Here is a 17,091-nt window from a genome sequence, read left to right as displayed (position 1 = left end):
TTCTCGAACAATTTCCCTACAATACAGACCAGCAGTGGTAACAGTGGACAATATGTTTCTTAACTCAAAAAAATTGTACCACGTTCTGAGCTTCATAGCTCTCCAAGTCAATATTGTGTTCCTCAAGGAACTCATGATCAGCATACTTGTCCCAGCAATCAGCGATCTCCTTGGAATAAAAAGCAGAGGATTAGGAAGAATTTACCCGATATTCTTCACCCAAGGTGTTGTCCAGGGTGTCAGAAACACCTTCCTCAGCATCTTCCTCAGAGTCATCAGATTCTGACTCTTTTTCCAATTCTTGTTCAGCATTTGAGTCTTCGCTTGATTCAGAGCTAGAACTATCAGAGGGATGAGGACGGTTATAAGCATACTCTTGAAGCATTTCTTCATCGGGTTCATCATCGGATTCATGAATAGGAGTAGGAGCAGCAACAATAGGCTTCTTGCTTTTGGAAGCTTTCATTCCAGCCATGAATTTGGCAATCGATGCTTCCTTATCATCCAAAAAAACAAGAGGATCAACCATGATGGTCTCCTCAACAACAGGCACAGATGCAGATGCATCTTCTTTGACAGCAGGAACAGTGGTTTGAGTCTCTGAGGCAGAGGAGTCAATGACTCTGTTGAATCATCAGTAGAAGAGGAGTCTTTCTTTGATGTTTCCTCTGTTTCAAATAGAACTCGGATAGTTGGAACAGATGGTTCCATGGCACTGGCCTTTCCCCTTTTTTGATGCACCAATTTGTAATCCTCATCATCACTTGCATCACCAGATGAGTACTCGCTGTCCACCAGAGAAGGTCTAGAAGGTTGACCCTTTCCACGAAATCTCTTCGAAGCTGTATAGTCTGGATTGTATCCGGCTTGGCGCTTGGATCAACGAGTCAAGGGTTTCGTGGAAAACACCTTTTTTAGAACGGACATGTCAGGCAAATTTTTCACGTCAATGACATTACCAGTCTCTCCTGGAGCAATGGAGTCCAGGGGCACAGGTTCCTCAACAACTGGAACCAACACTTGCTCTAACACAGGGTGTGGTAAAGTAGGTGTCGTAACACCTCCAGCAGCATCCACTGTAAATCCCATCTCAAAACGGATGTCATGAGAATCAAATCCCTTTCCTGCCATTAGAAGATTGCGAACAGTGAAAAACTTTAGGGCAGACGAAAGAACAAAAACAGAGGCAACAAAAATATGAGAAATTCGGAGGCTCAAGATGATAAGAATATATTTCCGAAACCAGATAAATATAAATACTAATACACTCAACCTTTCCTATTCTCACTCGAATTTACAGCCCCTTATGGAAAAAAAATCCCCAACAGTAACAATCGTATTTAAATTAGGAAACAAATATTTTCAATTTTTGCAATAATCTTCGGTCCAAATATTTTGCCAAATATCTCCAATTTTAAATCCTCATCGGAATATAACACCACTGAAACGAAATCCAATCACATTCAAATTCAAAAATTCAGTGGATAGGGCAAAAATCAAAATTTTGTTCGATCAGAATTTATAACCTTTCTGCCAAAAATATTCACAAAATAACAAAATATGCATGTCCTAATTATGTCTAAAACAGAGTGTGACATAAAAATAAAATGCAATCATATGCAAAAAATATTTTGACAAGTGAGGTGTTTTTCACGGTGTTGGCAACATCTTCTAACAACACTTCAGGATTCATAAAGATTTTGGTATCCAATTCATTATTGCAGAAGTTGTAGCCGGCACACTAAAGGAAACGATCTTCAAAGGATCCCTTTAGGTAGATTTTCCATTTGCTTCTGATTCTTCAATCAAATTTGATGATTGATTTGATTATGATTAAACAAATTGAAAATTTGAGTTTCTGATTTTGTTATCACTTTCACTTGGGACAGGATCATGGAATACACGAACATCCTCCACTACTTTGTGATTTAGTCAAAACTCATTTTCAATTAAATCTCATATTAAACTGTAAAATATTTTGCACAGAATCCTGAGTGAAAACTAGTCAATGGTTACAAGGTATCAAAAACATCACAAAACAGAATGAATGCATGAATGCAATATGTCTAATGAACCTAAAAATGCCCATGCATGAAAAGGTGTTGTCACAGGGTGTTGGCAACACTCCTGACAACATCTCTGTTCTGTCTATAATGCACACATACTGAAAGACTTTCTTAGACTATAGAATCTCTCTAAATCCAAAGCTTTTGTGAATATATCAGCTAATTGGTTATTTGTTCCAACAAACTCAATTAAGATCATGCTTTTCTCGACCAAATCTCGAATGAAGTGATGTCTAATGTCAATTTGTTTAGTTCGAGAGTGTTGTACTGGATTTTTGGATATATTAATGTCACTAGTATTATCACAGTGCACAATAGGAGTATCACTCTTAACTCCATAATCATTCAGCATTTGATTCATCCATAGGAGTTGTGAGAAACAACTACCTACAGCAACATACTCAGACTCGGCAGTAGAAAGTGAGACACAATTTTGTTTCTTACTATACCAAGACAAAGGTTAATTCCCAAGTAGAAACATCCTCCCGAAGTGCTCTTTCTCTCATCTAAATCCCCAGACCAATCAGCATCACTAAACCCTAACAAATTCGAATTGGTTTCTTTAGTGTACCACAAAATCAAATTCAAAGTGCATGCCCCATATTTTAGTATACGTTTCACGGCCTTTAAGTGAGTAATTTTTGGGTTAGATTGATATCTATCACACAGACAAACACTATACATGATATCAGGCCTAGTAGCACTCAAATAAAAAAGACTACCAATCATGCTTCTGTAGAGGGTATTGTCAACACCTTCGGCAACATCCTCCCTAGACAGTTTTTATTAGACCCCATAGGTGTACGCATGTGTTTAGTGTTGTCATTCAGAAACTTTTTCACCAAATTTTTAGCATACTTTCTTTGACACAAAAATATACCATCATGCATTTGTTTCACTTGCAAGCCCAAGAAATAATTTAACTCACCAACCATGCTCATTTCAAATGTAGAAGACATGCACTTCACAAAATCATCAACAAGTTAGTCATTTGAAGCACAAAAGATTATATCATCTACATAAAGTTGGCAAATTAAGATATTACCTTGAGAGTTTTGCACAAATAAAATCTTATCAACTTCACCTCTTTTGAAGCCAATATTGAGCAAGTACTCGATTAGTCTTCCATACCATGCACATGGTGCTTGCTTCAATCCATACAATGCCTTTTTCAAATTATACACATAATCAAGATGATTTGGATCCTCAAACCCTTTAGGTTGTTTCACATAAACTTCTTCATTTAGGATCCAATTCAAAAAATCACTTTTTACATCCATTTGAAAAATTTTCATTCCCATGTTACATGAAATAGCAAGCAGAATTCGGACTGACTCAATGCGGGCTACAGGAGAAAAGGTTTCATCAAAATCCACCCCCTCAACCTATGTATACCCTTGAGCTACCAACCTAGCTTTATTTCTAATGATGTTTCCTGACTCATCATTTTTATTTTTGAAAATCCATTTAGTTCCTATAACATTACCATGAGCAGGACACGGTACCAAGTGCCAAACATCATTCCTAACAAATTGTTCTAACTTTTCATGCATAACATTGACCCAAAATTCATCCTTTAAAGCTTCTTCAACCTTTTTGGGTTCAATGTTTGACACGAAACAAGAAAATCTTACCTGAGAATATGTAGAGCTCGTGCACATTAAACCTGCCATATTTCGATAATCCACTTTCTCTTTATTTCGAGTTTGCAAGTCTCCATGCACATCCCCAATTACTTGTGAGGTTGGGTGATTCTTCTGAATTATTCTTGGAACATTCTTTCCAACTTCATTCAACTCACTGTGCTCATCAGTATTCTCATCAGTAGGTTTCTCAACTTTTGTTTCTGGAATTTCTTCAGGAGGTGTTGTAACACCTTGGACAACATCTAAATTTTCAGAATTATCAAGCAGATCATCAACTTCATCCTCAGCTGTTTTCTTCTTTAGATCTTGAAAATCATCAAATACAACATTAATAGACTCATAAATAGTCCTAGTTCTCAAGTTATATATCCTACAGGCTCGGCTATTTGATGAATATCCCAAGAACATACACTTATCACTCTTTGCATCAAACTTAGCACGATGATCCCTATCTTTCAAAACGTGACATACACATCCAAAAACATGAAAATATTTAAGGTTTGGCCTCTTTCCCATGAGTATTTCATAGGATGTCATAGTGGTACCATTCCTCAAATAAACTCTATTTGAAATATGACATGTAGTATTCAAGGCTTCAACCCAAAAACGTTTTGAAATATTTTTCGAACTTAACATCACTCTATCCATTTCTTGCAAAGTCCTAATCCTTTCAGCAATTCCATTTTGTTGTGGAGTTTTAGGAGCAGAAAATTCGTGAGAAATACCTTTCTTATCACACAAACTTGCAAAAGAAGAGTTTTCGAACTCCTTACCATGATCAATACGAATCCGGATTATCTTCAGATTGTGGAGATTCGAAATCTTAGTGAGCAGTTTCTTGAAGACATCAAATGTGTCTGAATTTTCTTTCAAAAAGTTTACCCAAGTATATCGTGAAAAATCATCCACACAAACAAAAGAATATTTCTTACCACCGAAGCTTTCAACATCCATTGGACCCATCAATTCCATATGTACAAGCTCAAGGCAGCGTTTTGTCACAGATGTTGGCAACACCTCATATGACACCCTAGTCTCTTCCCTTTTTGACATGCTTCACACACAAATTGAATACTAGATTTTAAGTTAGGCATACCTCTAAACAACATCTAACTTACTCAAATTATTCAGTGTCTTCAAATTTGCATGACCCAATTTTTGATGCCATATGCCAAATTCAGTAACTTTTGTGTGCCTACAAGCCATCTCTTCTCCAAGTTGACAGTAGTTGTCGGATGACCTAGTACCTGTCATGACACACAAATTTGAACTATCAAAAACTTTGCACACTTTCTTATCAAATTTCACATGCAAATTATCATCACAAAGTTGGCTTATGCTTATTATCTTCGTGGTTAATCCTTAAACATGAAGCACATTGCTAAGCTTAGACAAACCAACAACATTCAGTGTTCCTTTTCCAACAATGTTTCCCTTTGAACCACCTCCATGGGTTAATTTTCCACTTTTCTGTTCAACATAATCAATGAGAAACTTCTTGAAACCTGTCATATGACGTGAGATACCGCTATCAAAGTACCAAGAACCTGAAACATTAGTTCTCAAAGCAGTATAAATCATATAACAGTGAATATCAGCTTTTGGTACCCAAAATTTTCTTACAGTAGGTCTGTTTCTGTAGTTGTTGTGTGAGGGTGTTGGCAACACCTTCGATGCAAATCTCTGTCTGTAGTCATCCTGCAGCTTGAAACAATATGGTTTGATATGACCAGGTCTATGACAGTAGTGACAAATATACTTAACTTTCATTCTAGGTTTTGTAGGAACAGTAGGTTGTGGCTTTGGTTTTGGAGGATTAGTTGGTGTGGAATTTTTGGTTGAGCTTTTAGTACAACTACTTCCCTTGAAAAACACAGGGCCTTTCGAAATTTCACCAACCTCAAATTTGCTATTTTCAAAACCTAGACCAGCCGTTCCATCTCTTCCTATCATGAGTAAAGAGTCAAGCTTGGTAGTGATTGAATTAAACTTGGTAAATGTAGATTTAGATTTTCCGAGTTCTTATTTCACTTGACTTAATTCCATGTCTTTCTTACTCAGCATAACTTCCAGCCTTGACACATCAGCCTTTAGATCATAATTTTCTTTTGAAAGAATAATATTCATCTTTTTCCTTTCAATCCAATCAGCATGTTGTTCTTCAAACATTATCCGAGCTTCTTCCATTGATATAGTATCATCACCTGAATCATTATTACACATATTATTTGTAATGGAATAATTTAAACATACTGACCTTTGGGAGGTGTTACGACCAGGTGTGGCAACACCTGCGACAACACCTAAAGGATTAACTTGAAATTTCTTTTTGCTTTCCAGTAGGGTAGATAAGGCAGTGTGGCTTTATTCATCCTCCTGTTCTTCATCTTCATCAGACTCTTCATCACTCAACTATGTATTCATTCCTTTCCTAAGCATGTTAGCACACTCATTTGCATAATGTCCAAACCCTTGGCAAGCATGACACTGTACCATGTCTAACTTCTTTGGAACTGACTTCTTCTTTCCTTCCAACATCAGTCGAAGCTTAGGAGTATCAATAGGTTTCCTTGGTGACTGTTCTGGTCCAGTAATTCTCAAAGGCTTGTTAAAAAACATTGGAGCCTTGAGTTTTTGATCCGTTTTTCTTGTCTCTTTCATTTTCTTCGGATAATCATTGAATTTCCTAGTCATGAGTGAGATTGAATCATCCTATAAATCAGACTGATGAAATTCTTGGTGAAATTGAACATACTCCTCATATGAGGGTTTTGAAGCTTGAAGAGCTATTGATTTCCCTTTATCTTTCTCTTGTGATGTAAGGTTCATCTAAAAAACTTGAAGGATACTAATCAATTCAGTCATCTTCATCTTTGAGGTGTTTTTTACTTCCTCAAGCGCCCAGATCTTCCCATTGAATCTATTTGGTAAAGATCAAAAAACCTTGTTCACCATATTCTCACTTGCAATAGGTCCTCCAAGAGCAAGCGCCTCTGTAGCTATCTCCCTAAGTCTCTTATCATAATCAGCAATAGTCTCATTCTCATCCATCCTGATATTCTCAAATTTTGTGTTTAGAAATCTCAGTCTTGTTCTTCTCACACTATCAGATCCTTCACAGTGTTCTTGAAGAGCTTTCCACGCATCCTTAGCAATGGTGCAGTCAGCTATGAGTCCAAACATTCTCATATCCACAGATGAAAAAATTGCATTGATTGCTTTAGCATTGTAGCTTGAACTTTGTGTTTCCTCAGCGGTCCAAGTTGCTTCTGGCTTGAGAACGTATTCTCCTTCTAGATCTAGCATCTTTGGAGGAGTCCAACAAGTCAGAATGCTTTGCCAAGCATGAGTATCCATCGCTTTGATAGTATAGAGCATCCTTGTCTTCCACAACGCATAATTCGTGCCATCAAGAACCGGAGGTTTCAAAAACGAGTTCGCAACAGACGATGAGTCCATCTTATTCCCTGTAATAAAATAAACAAACCGGGATCAGTTCTTAGTGTATCAAGAATATGGCTCTGATTCCACTTGAAAGGGAATAGGGGTTGCACATAAACAGTTTGAGGTGTTGTCATAAGGTTCTGACAACATCTTCAATAAAACCTTGAGTAATTTGCAGCGGAATATAATTTAAGCGTGAATAAAATAAACAAGCAACCAAATAAATAGACTCAAATTTTTTAAGCAAGAGTATAAAATACTCTTGCAACGCCTCAGGGAAAAACTTTCACTAGAAAATAATTCAAAGAGTTTTACAACCCTAAAACTAGTGATTATTGTAAAATCAATTTTCTCCAACATATGAGAAAATAAACCAAAGAAAAACATCTCCTAAAATTCTATACGAAATAGAATTAATAAACAAAACACAGAGATGAATCCTTGAAGCCGAAACTCGACTAGAACACTTCAATGTTTGATCTTCGATCTTCACGTGTTATTCAAGGATTCAAGGTTACACGACCAACACAGCTTCAATAATTCTCCAGAATTCTTCTCTTAAGTTTGTATGTACGTATATCTCTCTAAATCTCACACGGTCGTGTATTTCTCCCTAGGTTCGTTCTCTTTCCTTGTACACGCCTATCTCAATATAGAGTCAAGAATCCTTCTCTTCTTGGTTTCCTTATATACGTAGGATTCTCCTAGATTTGATCATATAAAATCTAAAAAACATAAGAAATGATATGTTAGATATGAGAAGTAAATATTATGATTAAGTATAATAATATCTCAAATCTACTTAACAAAGGAAATAAATAATTTAGATAGAAGTTACTTCACGTCCAAGAAAGACAAAAGATATTTAATAAAATCTTTTCAAAAACTTGAGAAATTTTAGAAATAAAATATTTCTTTCAATTTCGGTTTTAAGTTATAAAACCAAAATTAAAAATATGGATTATGGTTCGGTTTGGTTTTCGGTTTTTTCGCTTTAGATTTTTGGTTTTTTTGGTTTTGATCATATTATGCACACCCCTATCTAGAGGTGATAAAAAAATTTTTATTAATCATCCCAACTGAATTGCTTGGTGTCCTTTTTTTTCTTTTCTTTTCCTCCTAAAAACTACGATGAAAAATAATAATCACTAGCATCCAAGCACATGCTTTTCTGTGTGATATAATATATAAATCCTATGTATTTACATATCTATGTATATATTAATGTGGTTTATTTCTCACTATTACAAAATAAGTGGTTAAGAACATAACATGGAGAAGAATGTGAGAAAGTGTGGTAGTGATATGTTATCTTTAATGAATAATAGTAGGGGTAATTTGGTACAACCATTAAAATAACAAAAAACGGTTACTCTAACACCCTCATGCATTATAATATTGTATAGATAATATTGTATAGATAATATGATGCAGTTATTTTTTTTAAGAACCGCACTAAACTGTATCGCCCAAACCGCTATTATTTGGCTTGGAGTTATAATAATATGTTAACAACTTATTCAATTAAAGTTGACATCCAATTTTTCTCAATTCTCGACAAAATTCTTTTTATGTTTTTTTTTTCAAATTAATCATGTATTTGTTAAAGTTATTGTTTTTTACTACACATATTTGGATTTTGACTTGTTTATCTAGTTTGATTTTTGTATGATTTGAGCTGTATTTTCTCAATTGAAAGATACTTTATATATTTTTTTGTTAAAGCTACTGATGTTTTTCATATTTTGTGGACTACATTAAATTTTGAATTGTGTTATAAATCATAAGAGAATAAGAGAGATGAGTAGAGAGAATTCATGAGAGAAGAGAGAATTTATATGAGTCAATACTCAGGTGCAAATTTCATTGAACTCAATCACCCCTATTTATAGGAAAAGATTACAAGATGCAAATCTGTACAAATATTATCTTTACATATTTATCTTGATCACATATCTTTAATAAGATAATCATTTATAATAATAATATGTTTATAACACTCCCCCTTAGATGATTATTTGCACAAGTAATCGATTTTTCAAAATCTCCACTTGGCAAGATGTATGTCTGAGAACTTCATCGGGACTCAAGTGTTGCCTCGTTAAAACTTTGACAGTAAAACCCCGTGGGAAAAATCTGAACGAAGGAAAAAGAGTACAACAACATATATTTTCTTTGGATATCTTCCGGACGATGGATGCGCCTCGTTAAAACCTTATTAGCAAAAACCCAGTGGGACAAAATCCTAATGAAGGAAAAAGAGTACGACATCTCTTGATACTTGTTAATTGTCTCATTAAAAACCTTGTTATGAAAAACTACATGGAAAAAATCATAGACAAGGGAAAAAGAGTATAACTTTAATTGCTCTCCCTCTTGCAAACATCACTTTCAATTATTAACTCTTAATATTTCAATCTTATGCACTACTTTGCCAAAAATTTATTCAGATGTTGATTTTGCCATATATATGGTACTTCAAGACAAAATATCTTTTCTTCTTCAAGTTGGCAAAAACAATATTTTGAGCATCGAATCTTTCGAGGATGTTTCTATATGTATCACCATCAAATCAGTGCATCCACGATAAGTGCAAATATTTTATCATAATCCACTTGAAATAATTTGAGAAACTTTGCTAATATTTGCTCATATTGCACATATCATTGTTATTGAAAGTTCAACAAGTTGTAGTTCAAAATAATCATCATTTTGCGTAATAGCAAAACACACGAATGATTATATCATTTCGATCCCAAATAATTTGTGAAATCTCATATTTTGATATACTTGTTATTCTTCATGAATAACATAATCCAAATTGGATTCATTGAAATAACTGGCCGTTCACGCTTCTAGCGTCTTTTTCATTTACTTGCAAGTAATATAAGATATGGTCCTGCAGGACATCGATTCTTTTATAATGATCAGCCTCCGTTATTCTTTTCACATTGAGATATTCACTTATTTTCTTTAAAGGGGTTCTTCGTCACTAAAGACGATTTATATACTTTGTTCAACTTGAACATAAATGAAGCTAAATAGTATAAATGATCTTATACACAAGGTCAAATAATGTATTTTGAGATTTAAACTTTGAACATCATGTTCACTTTATATTTCATTGGAACCGATCTCAAAAATATTCTTGTAGCTTCTAATTACTCCCCCTCAATGTTGGAAACATTGTTTTACAAGAATAACAAATGAGAATTTCGCGTCATAAAATCTCATTAATCAAATAATTGATCATAAGATCTAATTTATTTCCAACATATTTACAATCTCTTCAAGAGATTTATGTAGTGCATTTCTCGCACAAACATTAACTTTCAATACATAATCATTTGACATAATATATATTTCAGATATCCCCAACTATGAGGAATTTATTCACAATATGGTTTAGTATTTGATTGGAGGCAAAATAAATCAACTACACCAATGTATTTATAATCATAAAATTGATATGCATATCCTCTTTTGATCAAGCTTGTCTTGAATATATATTCTGGAAGTTTTTCTCAATACGTATTTTTGCAAACATCATGTTGCGCTTCGTGGGCCCACGTTATTTATTTATTCCAGATAATATGGGATTCTCTATCAATTTGAGCTAATGATAGTGGTATAAAATTTGATAAGCCAATAAGAATTCATAAAATCTTCTGGATCTTCGATTCAAAAAACATCCATATTTATCGATCCAGGAACTTTTGGCATATTAATTAACATCTTTGCACACTATCAATAGTTTTTCAACTATATATATAATTTGAATGCTCAATTCAATTAATTATGCCAAACTCTGAAAGTATTTATATCAATGATACTTCTGGTGCTCTTTAGCTCTTCTAAAAATATTGATTTGTAATATACTATTTAAACCAAACCAATATCTACTAGATTCAAAAATACACATACGTCAATATTGTGTATCACTATTTATAATATCAAGCACATTATCTTTTTTATCGTCAATCAAACGATCTTTAAGATCTTTCATAAATTTATATCATCATACGATGAATAATTTTGGATAGACATCAATGGTCTCCACAAACTTTTATATCTTGCTTGATAGATATCAATAAAATCTCTTTACATACTTTAGGTACGATAGTGATACGAGATACCGATGTATGTTTAATACAATACTTGATTATCATGACGTATATCTCAATATTTTGTGCCGAATTTATGATTCATATCTCGCTTCATACAAGATGACATATTCTTCCTTGAAGAATTAAACTACAGTGTATTAATTGTATTCATTGACACTGTCTCATTCACTTAAAAGAATGTACCACATTAATTAGACAATTGTCACAATTGTCTTTCCTTGAACAAAATAATATAAATAATATATGCTATTAAAATAATTGAAATTGTGAACTCGGACGTACCTTTTAAAATTCTTGTATTCACCAAGTAGATCTTTTACCTTTAACAATGACATTCAATCTATAACAATTTTCATCTCACATTAAATTTATGTTCCTACATGTAAAATAGTTATAACATGTTATAAAAATATTTTATCATTCATTTAAAAAATGATAACTTAATCAAATGATTTTGAAAAAAATCCAAAATTTATATCCACAATCAAAATTGAAGAATTTAAAATCCATAATCAAAATTTATGGAATAAAGATTTAACAACCTAATATATCCTTAAACTATAAAATTCTTTAATCAAAAAAAATTATCATCAAATTTCATATTCAATTAATGTGACATCTCATGCAATTTATTAACCAATAGAATAGATTCACAAATTTTGTAGATCTTATTTTATATCATCAAAATAATTTATGTGAATCAAAACAAAACACATGCTAGAGTTTTCACAATTTAGTTTAAACAAATACAAACTTAATTTACCAAAAATAAATTAGTTCAATAAATAAATAAAATGACTTGAAGTTAGTCATAAATCAACCCATTGACATCATCATGCATAGGCTATCATCAATCCATCATCATCGTTGCTGAATATAGATGATGGTCAAATTCATTGGGTTTAACATTTTTTTTTTTTTTTTCGGTTGATAGTGTTGCGATCTTACTACCGCACATTCATAATTTTCAATCAATAGCCTATGCAGTTCATCATTGAACATCAATTCTCTATTCATAAAAATAGTGACAAATAATAGATCATTATTCTTCTAGAGCATTAAGAACAAATATATGATTTGAATCGATATCAAGTCAATATATTTTGATATATATATCTCACATATATCTTTAATAATCTTTTCTTATGGATATTGACAATTTTAGATCATATATCGATATTCATTGAGAAATTGTACTAAATTTTCCAATTCATAAGATCCTCAACAACCAAAAGAACATTAAATTATATTCTTCCAGAATATTTTCAAATCTTGGATCTTATATTAATATTCTTCACGAATATTATCAATTCTTGCATCTTTTTATCAATATTTCAATATTGATATATTTTGACATGAGATCTATTTCTTTAATGATATTTGTAGATGTTTGATATCATATCAGATATCAATTATGATTTTTTCACTTTCTCAATATACCAAATCATATATTACATCTTTATCATGAATCTATTCATATTTTCTATATATTATATTATAACTAGGAATCTCTTTAGATTCTCAATATATTTGATCTTATATCAGATCTTAATCTTGAATATCTCAATATTCAATATATTATATCATGAATTCATGAATATCTTTCGATATATCAAAATTGTAATCGTGAATCTCTCAAAATTCTCAATATATCATGATCATGAATTTCTTCAAATTCTCAATATAAAATCATGTTGTGCTACTTTATAGCCATCAACATATTCATGATATTTCATGGACACCAATATATCAATTATTTTCTTTGTGCTACTTCTAGAGCACCAATGAATATCTCTTTGTGCTACTTCTAGAACACCAATGAATATCTCTCAAAATTGACAACACGTTGTGCTATTCCAATAGCATCAATAAAACGAGAATTATTTTCGTTCTCAGTTGGTTACAACATCGTGCTGATAACGTGTTATAAATCATAAGAGAATAAGAGAGATGAGTAGAGAGAATTAATGAGAAAAGAGAGAATTCATATGAGTCAATACTCAGATGCAAATTTCATTGAACTCAAACACCTCTATTTATAGAGAAAGATTACAACATATATTATCTTTACATATTTATCTTGATCACATATCTTTAATAAGATAATCATCTATAATAATAATATGTTTATAACAAATTGTCATTATTGGTGATATCATACCCACATACTGTTTGATTAGAAAAGTCAAGGGGATAAAACCTTTTTTTTAAAAGAAAACATTTTTCTTAAAAATTATTTTGTTGGTTACAGAAGTTGTTTGAAAAAAAACACATACATAAGTGTTTTTTCAAACGATAGAATGTCTAGTTTTCGGGCTTTTATTTCAAATTACATGAAAAAATAAAAATAAAAACTTTTTAACATTTATTCAAACGTCAAAATGACTTCTATTTTTTTTAAAAAAATAAAAATAAAAACACTTTAAAAAGCTGAACTTATTTAAATGCTTTTAAAAGTGGGTTTTTTTAAATTACAACTTTTGTATCCAAACTGACTCATAGTAACAGATTGGTTTTCCTCGTTTTACAGATAAATTCGAATTATTATTAAATTATAGTAACGGATTGGTTTCCCTCATAGTAACCACTTTTGCTCTTTTGGTGTAACATTATCTAAATTTTTTAAAATTTTTTAATTTTGTTTATCTATCTGCCTTTTAAATTTTTAGATGACTATATTACTCATAATACAAATAGTATTAGAATTTATTAGTTTAAAAATAACGAGAATTATATATTTAAATAGTTATTCAAACTGGTACAAACACAATTAAAGCTGAAACAGAAAATGTGTGCAGAAGATATTAGTAATGATCTATACTATTATCTTTCTATTCTTTCTATATTATAAAAGTTGAGACTCTTAGTGGTCCGACTTGATGACATCAAATAGTTTTTTTACAAAAAATACTCATGTACACTTAAAAAAAAAACTAAATTTACTCATAACTACCACATCTTATCCATTTTCAAAAGTTCAAAAATTCAAATATTATCTTTGACAACTCAAATATTCATATATTATTTAAGAAAATTATATCTTTATTATCTTTATTATTTTACACATGCAACGTGTGTGCTCCGTCGCTAGTATATATAAAAGTTGAGGGTTTTTGAATAACTGTTTTTTGTTGTGTCATGACACACCAAAAATAACTTCCAATTTTACCATTTTATCCACATTTTGGTCCACTTTTTCTCTTCTACCTTTTTGAATATAGTAATATATTAAATTTATATTATCTTTCTAATAACTAATTTTCAAATACTAAATAATATATTATTTCATAAATAAAAATCATAAAATATCATATATTATATCACACACGCAACTGTGTGTGCTTCTGTCGCTAGTAATAATAATCTTGCATCATGTACGTGTCTACCCCCTTGAATAAAGGAAAGCGAAGAAATATTTGAGGAGATTTTTTTTTGGTAGGAAATATGATAAACAATAACTAATGCATACAGGAGTTTTTGACTCTCACTCTGTTATTGGAAAAAAAAAATTATTATAGCAATATATATATATATATATATATATAATATTATTATAGTTGTATATATAAGTTTTAAACCCTAGAACACGTGAGAATTGAGGAGAAGTGAATTTTCGGAATCTTACAGATATTAAATAAAATCTTCGCCATGATATTGTGTGATACTCACGTCACTTTCTTTACTCCACTAATTCCTTCAATTAGCGAGAGCTCGTGAGGTTAAAAATTTTCGGAAGATTCCTTCTTCCGAAAAGCCAAAAAATTTACATAATTGAGAGTCAACATATAGCCACGGAAATCTTATTATATCTTACTACGTTGTTATTATATCATAATTTAATTCATAACAAAACCAAAATTATTACACAAAAAATCAGTCATTTTATACAACCTTTAATTTTCTTAACCATTAGATGTTTATTTATTTATCAAAATGAAATTAACTTAGTAAAATTTTGGTGTCTTTTTATTTATAGGAAAATATCACATACCTTTAAAATTGATGATTGGTTTCGTTTTCGTGACTATTTATTTATGAAAACACTATCTTTTTGTATTTTTAATTACACAATTACTTTTTTAATCTTTTTTTTTAAAAAAAAAAACATTATTTTACAAACACACAACACGTGCACGAGAGTACTATTTATTTATAATTAAAGTAGAGTCGAATTTTTATTGACCTTATCATAAATATAATTGTCTAACACCGGCTGTTTTGAGACGACAAGCCTTATGATCCATCAACGACTCTAGTTCTGCGGTAAAATTTTATTTATTTTTATGAATTTATGATTAATAACAGTTGTATGTGATTGTTGTATGTATGAATCAACGATCGTAGTTGGATTTTTATATAAAAAATTGCAATATATCTATTGCGTATTCAATCCAATTCGTAGAATAAAAGTAGCAGGTAACACTCCGGTCCATGAATTCAATTAACTTTAGGAGTTTATAATTTTTAATCCAGAAGAGGCAAAAAAATTATCTGTGGTAGAATTAAGTGTCGCTTTGAATGGTGATAAATAGATTTTGATCATTGAAGAATGGTTAATAATTTTTATCACCACAGTCGGATGATTTGTTTGTTTGTTTTAATAATATCCACAATTTTGTGTTATCAATAATGAATTAGGTTATATTTATATGATCAGTATCTTACAAATTTTATTATGTTTTACTTTGCGGAGGATATATGTATATAATAAGTATTAAGTTTTGGTTTAATTACATGTTATGTTAATGTGATTAAAACTTATTTTAAGCCGTACGTTTATAACATGTTACATTCTATATGTTATTTTATGAGCTTTTGATTATCAAAATTACAGCTTTTGATTATCAAAATTACAAAAATAAATAAAAGTTTCTGGGCATGTTATGGGATTTTTTTTTTTTTGAAAGCACATTTTATGGGATTTTTGTACATGGGATATAAAGAAAATTTATGAGGATGTTTTATACTACCGCACGTCTATTAAAAGCTAGTCAAATTTTCTCATCTAATTTGGCTCATAATATCATATTATTTGTATTTCAGTTTCCGAATTCCACTGGTCTGAGTAATGGAAAACATCGGTACTGATGATGTTCCGGAGTGGCTTTTGACGGAGGTTCTTCTCAGACTTCCGGTAGTGGCGTTATATAGGTTTAAAGTGGTGTGCAAACAATGGCTTGGGCTGATTTCTTGCCCGTATTTCATTGGTAAATATGCTTGTCGGGAATCAATATCGCCTCATTGGGGCTTCGTGTCTCCTATGGCATACGTGTGTTGCAAACGTAACGGTGTTGAGGAGCACCAGCTGCTGATGGACTTGCATTCTGGAGATCTAGATGTTCAACCCCGAATAATTCCGCCAATGCGGAACTAGAAATGGGTTCCTATATAATAAAGGGAGTGAGCAACGGGTTGGTTTTGTGTAGCTGTATTGCGTTGGATCCTGAAACTAATGAACAGCATTCGTATTTGGGCGTATGCAACCCCGTCACCAAGCAGTGTTTCGCCCTTCCCCAGCAATTCGCTAAAGAGTTTCACTGGATAAATTGCTGGGGATTCCTGTCTCAAATGAAAGATGGAGTCGTCACAAGTTACACCGTAGTGACTTATCTGGAGAGAGAGTCTAAATTTGTAGTGTTCTTCTCAGAAATCGGCGAGTGGAAGGCCTACACCGTGCCCTCGAGTGTGTATATTGACCCTGCTTACATGCAAATGACATCCACCGATGTTGATGGAATTCTGCATTGGATAAATCCCTCGAATGGGATTATTGCATATGATCCCCATCGCAACCCCGAAGCCCTCAGT

This window comes from Henckelia pumila, unplaced genomic scaffold (genome assembly GCF_033568475.1).
Source record: "Henckelia pumila isolate YLH828 unplaced genomic scaffold, ASM3356847v2 CTG_498, whole genome shotgun sequence".
Lineage (NCBI taxonomy): Eukaryota > Viridiplantae > Streptophyta > Magnoliopsida > Lamiales > Gesneriaceae > Henckelia > Henckelia pumila.
This window is presented reverse-complemented; position numbering follows the sequence as displayed.